Source organism: Rhipicephalus sanguineus, chromosome 3 (genome assembly GCF_013339695.2).
Source record: "Rhipicephalus sanguineus isolate Rsan-2018 chromosome 3, BIME_Rsan_1.4, whole genome shotgun sequence".
NCBI lineage: Eukaryota > Metazoa > Arthropoda > Arachnida > Ixodida > Ixodidae > Rhipicephalus > Rhipicephalus sanguineus.
The window spans coordinates 150,470,667-150,478,973 of NC_051178.1; positions in this window are offsets into that span (position 1 = coordinate 150,470,667).

Sequence of the window (8,307 nt, forward strand, 5' to 3'; positions counted from 1 at the left end):
AAATAAAATAAAAAGTAAATAAATAAATAAAGAAGTTCGGCTATAAAGACAGAAAATTAGGGAGTAAGTGTTTTTAGAGTCTCGTGCACACTTGCGACTAGCAAGCACAGTTCACCCGAACATTTGCTGATGGCGGCCAAGGAGTGACTAAGAGTGATAGATGTTCTCACCGGCTAGTGTGACCTGTACCCGTCGCCATACCGAATTCGCGTCCGCTCGAACTGCCATTGATTCGTAAAAGAAGCTGACGTCATGTTCCTCGCATCTGATAGGTTCAGAGGTTTGCGACTGACCTCCTTTACGTTTGTTAAGTGAGGGAAATGAAGCAACTCTGTTCTTTAAAGACGCCGCCGACCACGTACATTTAGTTGTACTAGTCTCTGATGTGCAGATTGTGTGCCCTAGCGGGTCAGTGTTATGCAACAAGTTATTCAGTCTCTTCCCAGAGCGTCGTTCTTACGCACCTGGTTACGGCCGACAGTCCTGGAAGATTGTTCTGCGTACATTCGATGTGGAATTCTCATTAAACGCGCACTCACTCACTCACTCACTCACTCACTCACTCACTCACTCACTCACTCACTCACTCACTCACTCACTCACTCACTCACTCACTCACTCACTCACTCACTCACTCACTCACTCACTCCTCACTCACTCACTCACTCACTCCACGCACTCACTCACTCACTCACTCACTCACCTCACATCACTCACTCACTCACTCACTCACTCACTCACTCACTCACTCACTCACTCACTCACTCACTCACTCACTCACTCACTCACTCACTCACTCACTCACTCACTCTATGACCTCCCTATGCGGCACTGGTTTGGTACGAGAGGCACCGTTGTTAACTCAGGCATCAGGTATCGGAAAAAAGAGTTCGGTATGCCTGGGCATACGAACAGCGTAACACCAATTTTAGTGGTTTCATATGTTTCGTGGACTTGGACTTGGACATTCGGATTAAAGTTAAATCATACCTGCTGTTTCACGCTACCAATCGTATTTTTTTAATAGTTTTAGCGTCTACTGAATTGCACTGTGGCCTCCACAGGCACTCAGGTCACAAAACCAACACCCCTAACTATATATTATCGAATTACCTGGCCTCTGTATGATACATCTGTAGAAAAGTATTACATTTATAAAAGAAAAGGCGAAAGTCACGCCTATTTCGCCTCTGCTGGACGGTTTAGCTAACATTGTATCGCAACATCGCAAGAGAATGCAATCTAGACGAACGGCGGCCTTTACAAGGGAACTGAGGAATCGAATTCAGCGACACGATACTTCACACCGGCAGGGCATCGCCATCCCCAGCAGCAAAGCACAATTGAAATCCAGGACTTGACAATCTACACAGAGAGAGCATCGATGAAAGTGTGAAGGCAAAAGTATTGAATGTCCGGTACAAGGCGCGCTGTCTGTTTGCGTCAATACCCTTGAGTATGCTCGCATGAAAAGGACGCTACCTTCGTTCGTAACGCCAGACAGTGACACATGATTCATTTTTCTTGTCCGACGATCCCGGAGAAAAGACATTCGAGGATGACAGGCGATATCGCCTCTGCGCATACAATGTTTGCGAGGGACATTTCCGAAAGCTATTTTAGAGCTTGCGCTGTCGGTGCCAACGTTTCTCTCTTTGCAAGAAAGGGAGGCAAGGCAAAACGAGGTAACACGAATTTAAACCGTCCTCTTTTCCTCTTCTGTGTACTCTGTCGCAAAGAATAAAGAGCGAATTGTTTGCAAGCAATGGGAAGAAAAGAAGCAACGCGTCTCGGATTGGAGGGTGACGACACGAAGATGATACTTGTGTGCTAGATGTCGCGTCGTTCGTCGTTTTCAGGATGGGCGCCCTGCACTCGGGACGGCGCGAAACTGTTGGCACACAGGCCGACAACAGTTCCCACTTTCAATGACCCTCAATATTTCATCCAAGCCGAAGGGGGCCTTTCAACACACTTTTGTACTGCTGCTGCTGCGATTTGTTTCGGACTCGCTCTTTGTTAGCCATATAAATCTTTCTTGGGTGTTTTGTCCATTGCAAGTGGCAGTTACCTCTTTTTCCTTTCCTTTGCGTGATTGCGCAGTGAAGAATTTAACTAGCTAGGAATTTAACTTGTAGACTTGCTTGTTTTCCCGAGCGTTTTGTGTCACGACATCGCCTCCCCCCCCCCCCCCTCGCCCATACCCCGCCCATCTCGGATCGTTTCTTTTCCATCCCTGTGTATCACCAAAAAAAAAAAAAAAAAAACGTCGCAGACATACGCCGCGTATCTTTATATACGCGCAAATGCATGCGAGCACGGCCAGTCTTATTTATTTCTTTCGGGTTTTTATTGTGACTTCGCAGAGTTCAGTTTCCATTTCCCTCCATCTGAAGAAAACAAAGGAAGGCGCTTCGAGCGATACCATTCCTTCGTCACCATGGAAACGCTCACTATGTGTCATTCTAGACGTGCTTCTATGCCGCCTTCGTGTTGCAACACATCACGATGGTGTGCGCTTCTGGATACGGCTTTTAAGCGTTCCTGTCTTTATTCTCTCTTGGCGCAGCGCATAGCGCACGAGCATGGGCACATTCCCGAGAGTGCCGTAGCTTCTCCTACACGCTCGCTGCTATCCTGCCCAGAGCACGGTGCGGATCTTGTTGACGCCGTGTAAACGTGTTCGCAGCGTTGCTGGCTGCAATAAAAACGAAGTGAGACGGCGCCGTGTAGAAGGAACGTGCATCTTACGGTATCACGTTTTTCTCTCTTACTTGCGAGTAGCGAAATTCTCACCAGAATAAGGACTGCTACCATGAGCCACGTTAGAAATAATGTAGAAACACTTAAGTTACGAAAGTTATACGAAGAACAGTTTATTAGTGAGTAAGGCCTGTGACTAGTGGTTTCAGTGCCGTGGCGATACTCCAAGACATAACATTCGAACTACGTTACAGTTCAACGTTTTTAGGTTCACGATATCGTCTCGTTTCAGCTGCTGATCTTGCCTTCTGGTTATGCGGTAGCCGGAAGCTCATCATTTTTCAGTCATTTAACTTCAAGACTAATAACTACGAACAACATACTCAAGTCGACCACCTTAACGTACTGTGGCTACCACCGCTGATAGCGTATACATTGACAAGCCATAAAAACATTCCGAGCTAACCCTCACAACACTGCTGTATTTTTGCGTTGCAACCGTCCTTTCTGCCATCCTTCGTCTATTTCATTTCACTGCAGGTAACAAGCCAAGCGATCACGCGTGCTAGTATCTATGGAATTTAACGAGAAATTACCGGACCCTTAGGCGCTTAATCAGTTAACTTTTAATGTGCCGAGGTTTCAGTGGGCACACTAATCAAAACACGAACAGTGTTATGCGAGTAAAGTGCCAGGTTCTTCTTTCATTCGTGGAGACCATCGAGGTCTACTACCTGAATGCCTTGCCAAGCGGGTCAGAATGATTCAGCCTAATCCACGATAATGCGGTTCGACCCCAGTCTTGAATTTCCGGTTGCTCAGTTCAGTTATCAGCCACTTTAAATTAGTGCGATGACAAAATAGTCAAAGGTGATTCAAACTATTCGTTCGAAAGCATATTTAAGCAGCTGCAGCAGCAGGTGGTTTCAGTTACTCGTTGTAGTTAAACTAACTTTCTTTTGGTAAGTTTGTATTTGAGCAATGTTTATTGATAGATGTAGTATTCTTGTAGGTTAACCTTAATTCTGCTGCATTGTAAGAGCTTCAGTGACCATTCAAGTTGTTCGCGTGTGCTCTATCTGTCTCAACACATGCGAGCTGGTTTCTTTTAACCAACGTACTGTGTTTAAACGACCTAGAATCCTAGAGGCCAGAAAGAGAGTTCATTAACGCTTTCGAAGTTACTTGGCCTAACACCCTTCTTCGCTGCATACAAATGTAAAACACTTTTCTTAGAGTTCACCGCTTGACCAACCGTTACCCGCAACTTAGGTGACGAAGACTCGCCGTAATGCAACGAAACAGCCATCGCAGTTAGCCAAGATCGAATTACCTAAACCGCTGGCGCACACTGATCTAAGTTTTTCACTCGCGCCAATCTGTACTCCGCGGACTGTAAAAGAACGGCTGCTTCGACGAGTAAGTAAATTCCTGCCTCCGAAGTTGCGAGTAACATCAAGCTAATTTCATCAAAACAGGTGTGATGACTCGGTTTATTAGTCTCTACTTAAGAGGCAGGGCAAGGTGAGGATGAAAGGTAAGCAACCATGACGACAAGCACAACGAAAGCCTCAAAAAGACAAAAAAAAAGAAAAGAAAACAAGAGAGCAATACTATTAAACAGTTAGCGAGTTTTAGGATTGGGGACCCAAGAAGCCTGGGGACCCAATAAATTTGAGAGCCGCCAGTGCGCATGCGCAGAACCCAAGCAACTCTTGCGTTCGCGCTGACCCTAGGCACAAAAATCGGAATCTAGCGTTGGTCCTCAAGGTGTCTTGCGTCGCCAGTGAGGTGACGCAGACGCAACGCGGGCCACGACGCAGTGTGGCCGATCGAGTGGACGTGATAAAACTCTCTATTGTAGTAGGTGGCAGAAGCAAAGCTCTTCGAAGAAAGCGAACCAGTTTCTGTGTTTATTTACTTTTGTAGTGGTTTTTTTCACTGCTGTAAATATACGTATAAGGTACTTCGTGCTCTCTCCTAAAACTCGAAAAATTTAGGAGACAGTACTTCGTGCTCTCTCCTAAAACTCGAAACCTCCCATAAACTTGTTTTATGAAGTTCAGAAGCGGTGAAGCGCAGTTTAAGCAAACGTTTTTTTTTTTTTTCACTTCCTTCCCTGTACTTGAACGAAGCCTTGTTTTTACAACCGGTATAGGTTAGCTTAGGTTAGGTTATGAAGGCGCCATTACTTGATTTTCACTACACCAGTGTGACTAGACAAGGAAAACCAAACATGGAAATAAACCACCAAGGAAATAACCAAATACAGAAAGCGTACGCCGGCTTCGTTGAATGACAAGTCGTGAATCTTTCACTTATAAAATGTACGTATCGTGCGTTTTGTGCATATAGTTAGAGCCCATTACCAACTAATTGCATTCCACGCCTTTTTATAATCAGGCGATCGATTTAATTCGCACACAGTGAAGCGTTGTGTGGGTGCTACCGACAGCCGATCGACACTAACGGGGCTACAGTGCTGCCCCCTACATCTAGATTTCGCTATCAGTTGTTGCCAGTGCACTAAAACAAGCAGAGATCAGGTTTAAGTGGAAATAACCTGTAGGACGGTCATCGGAGTGAGAAGATAATTCATTGAACACCGCAAACTAACCGTTATAAGTACTGCTCACGGTTCAGCAGAAACAAGAAGGGAGTGATGCCAGCTGCCAACAACCCTTCCATTCCGATTGCCTAAATCAATCTGCGCTTGCGGCCACGAGCAGAACTGGCACATAGACCGGGCGCGCAAGAGAAACAACGAAACGACGGCAGCGTGTAGGAGTGGAACTGTCCATGTGTTAGCATATCTGTTGTTGGTCGAGCTGACTTCAAGGGAACCTACCAGCTGTGCGCGTATTGGCGAGTTTGCGCTGTCCCTTCAGTTTGGATTTATGTAGGGATGCTGACAATCTATTGGAGCACGTGTGTTTTTGTGTGTGCTATTTCTATGACGAAGAAAATACTAGAAAAAGAAATAATGTGGTACGGTCAAGGATGCGGGAAGTGTTGACTGTCTAGATAGGACATGGCGTAGATCTAGAAATAGCTGGTCTGAACAAGATCGAGTGACAGCAAAGGGCTGAAAGCAAATAATTTTTTTTATATTCTAGAGGGGCCAAGAAGAACGCACGCTGCTCGGTAAAAGCAACCGGTTGATGGATGACGTACTCGCACTGTCTCTTGCGGATCCTGCAGATATTTTTACAACAATGCCCAGTGCACATTACTGCGTGGTTAACGTATATACCTTTGTTTATATACTATCGGACCTAAAGCTCCACTTCTTATCTCAACAAAATACTTAATCAGTGTTTATACACTCGTTAACCTTATCTGATACTACATACATTCGTACTGCTGTCTCCTTAATCACTGTTCGGAAAATGTCCACGAGATTACATTATCATGTGACTGTTCATATCCGAAAAAAGGACGGTTTACCAAAGACAAAGTTTGCCTGGTAACAAGCTGAGCAAACACATCCTATTGGATTGCGCGAGAATCAATGATAGTGAAGTTATAACTGTGGGGCAAAAAGTTACCTCTGAATGTGAGGCAGGTATTTTAAGCTAGCTGCAGTTTGTACAAACCTATATAATAATTCAGACAAACCATATTTAACTAACGAGAGGTAGAGAGAGAAAGGTCAACGGTTGTCAGAGGCGAAGAGCCAATGTAAAGTGGACGACACCCTTAGCCTCCTTGAAATGACGCCGGTGACATCCTCGCAAGCAATCAAAGTTCACGCGTTTCTCATGGGACGCAGCTGAGAAAAGTGCGCATGCTTCTAGTGAAACAGAGTCGATGCACTCTGGGGAAGCCGGAAGCATTCTGCGAACACGAGCCCTCAAGGCGTCACGATAAAATCTTGCCGCATCGCCGCGACAAAAAGGAGCAAATTGCAGGAGCTCGTGAGCCGTGGCCTGAAACGGTAGTTGGAGCACCGAAGCTCCCAAAGGTCAAAGCTACGCTTTCCGTGCTTTCTCTTGCGGACATCCTCCACAGAGATACATTCTGGAAACTAGGCGAGGCATGATGAATACTCTCTCGGTTATTACGCTTCTGCAGTTTCTGCCGCAGTCTACGTACGCGCATTAAAAAAAAAAAAAACGATATTATGATGCATTTTCGGGCCTCTCAACTACCGGGGCAAACAAGCCGTCCAAGAAAACTTTAGCTTTGGTCGGTTGGTGAACATCTGCTTTTCAGTTTACGTTGTTTGATATTGTTACGTAAAATGACACGAGGCGTGACTATTTACAAGTGTATATACACTGATGTGCACACCATCGAGCAAGATGGAGGACAGCACCCACAGCAGACAGCCAGGCCAGTCCTCTTTGTCGTCTTCTGTACGCAGAATGTCTGGCTCTTGATGGGTTAGCTACGTAGCATTACCCCCGGCGGTAAAAGCGCCGTCTCGGTGCGCTTTAACCATGTTCTTCAGAAGGAGGGCGGTATTGTTTTAGCCGACTGACGTGCACTACGTCACTGGGCGTGTTTGCAGGCGGGCTAGTCTCGGAAACGGGAACGATCTCGTAGGTGACGTCCGTTACCTGGCGGACGATACGGTACGGACCCATGTAGCGGGATAACAACTTCTCGGACAGGCCAACACGACGAACCGGGCACCACAGGAGAACTAGGGAACCAGGCGAGAAACGAACGTCGACATGCCTGCTGTCGTAGAGGGTCTTCTGGGCTGCTTGTGAAGCCGACAGCCTAGAGCGGGCTATCTGACGCGCGTGGTCGGCACGAGCGATAGCATCCCGTGCGTATTCGCTCGGCGGAGATGTAGTAGCCGGAAGTAGGGTGTCCAGTGGTAACGTCGGATCACGGCCATGGAGCATATAAAAAGGTGAGTAACCGGCGGTATCATGACGCGATGAATTGTAAGCGAAGGTCACGTGAGGTAGCGCCAGGTCCCAGTCATGGTGGTCAGATGAGACATACATGGAGAGCATGTCCGTGAGAGTGCGATTTAGGCGCTCGGTGAGGCCATTTGTTTGGGGATGGTAGGAAGTGGTCAACCCTTGCTGCGTTGAGGAAGAGCGTAAAAGATCGTCAATGACTCGTGACAAAAATGCGCGGCCACGATAGGTGAGCAGTTGACGAGGAGCGCCATGGTGTAGAATGACGTCGTGGAGCAGAAAGTCGGCAACGTCAGTAGCAGTGCTGGTGGGGAGCGCTCGAGTGATGGCGTACCTGGCCGCATGGTCTATAGCAACGACGACCCACTTGTTGCCAGAGTTGGACTCAGGAAAAGGGCCGAGAAGGTCTACACCAACACGGAAGAAAGGTTCGGTAGGGATGGAGATCGGGTGAAGGAGTCCAGCAGGGGGTGCGGCAGGACGCTTCCGACGTTGGCAATATTACCGCGTATTTTCATTTTTTTAGTTGCACCATGATGCTTCTACCGGAATATTGCGAGAGACGCTCGACATGAATGAAGCGGTGCTTGTGTTTTTTAGAAAAATATGCTAACACAGAACGCTAGCAGGAGCTGTGACGAGGGCATTGAGTAGCGACTTACCGCGATGAAGTAAAAGTGTGCTCAGCGAACGAGAAGGCAAATAGAGAGGCGCATACGCAGGAATT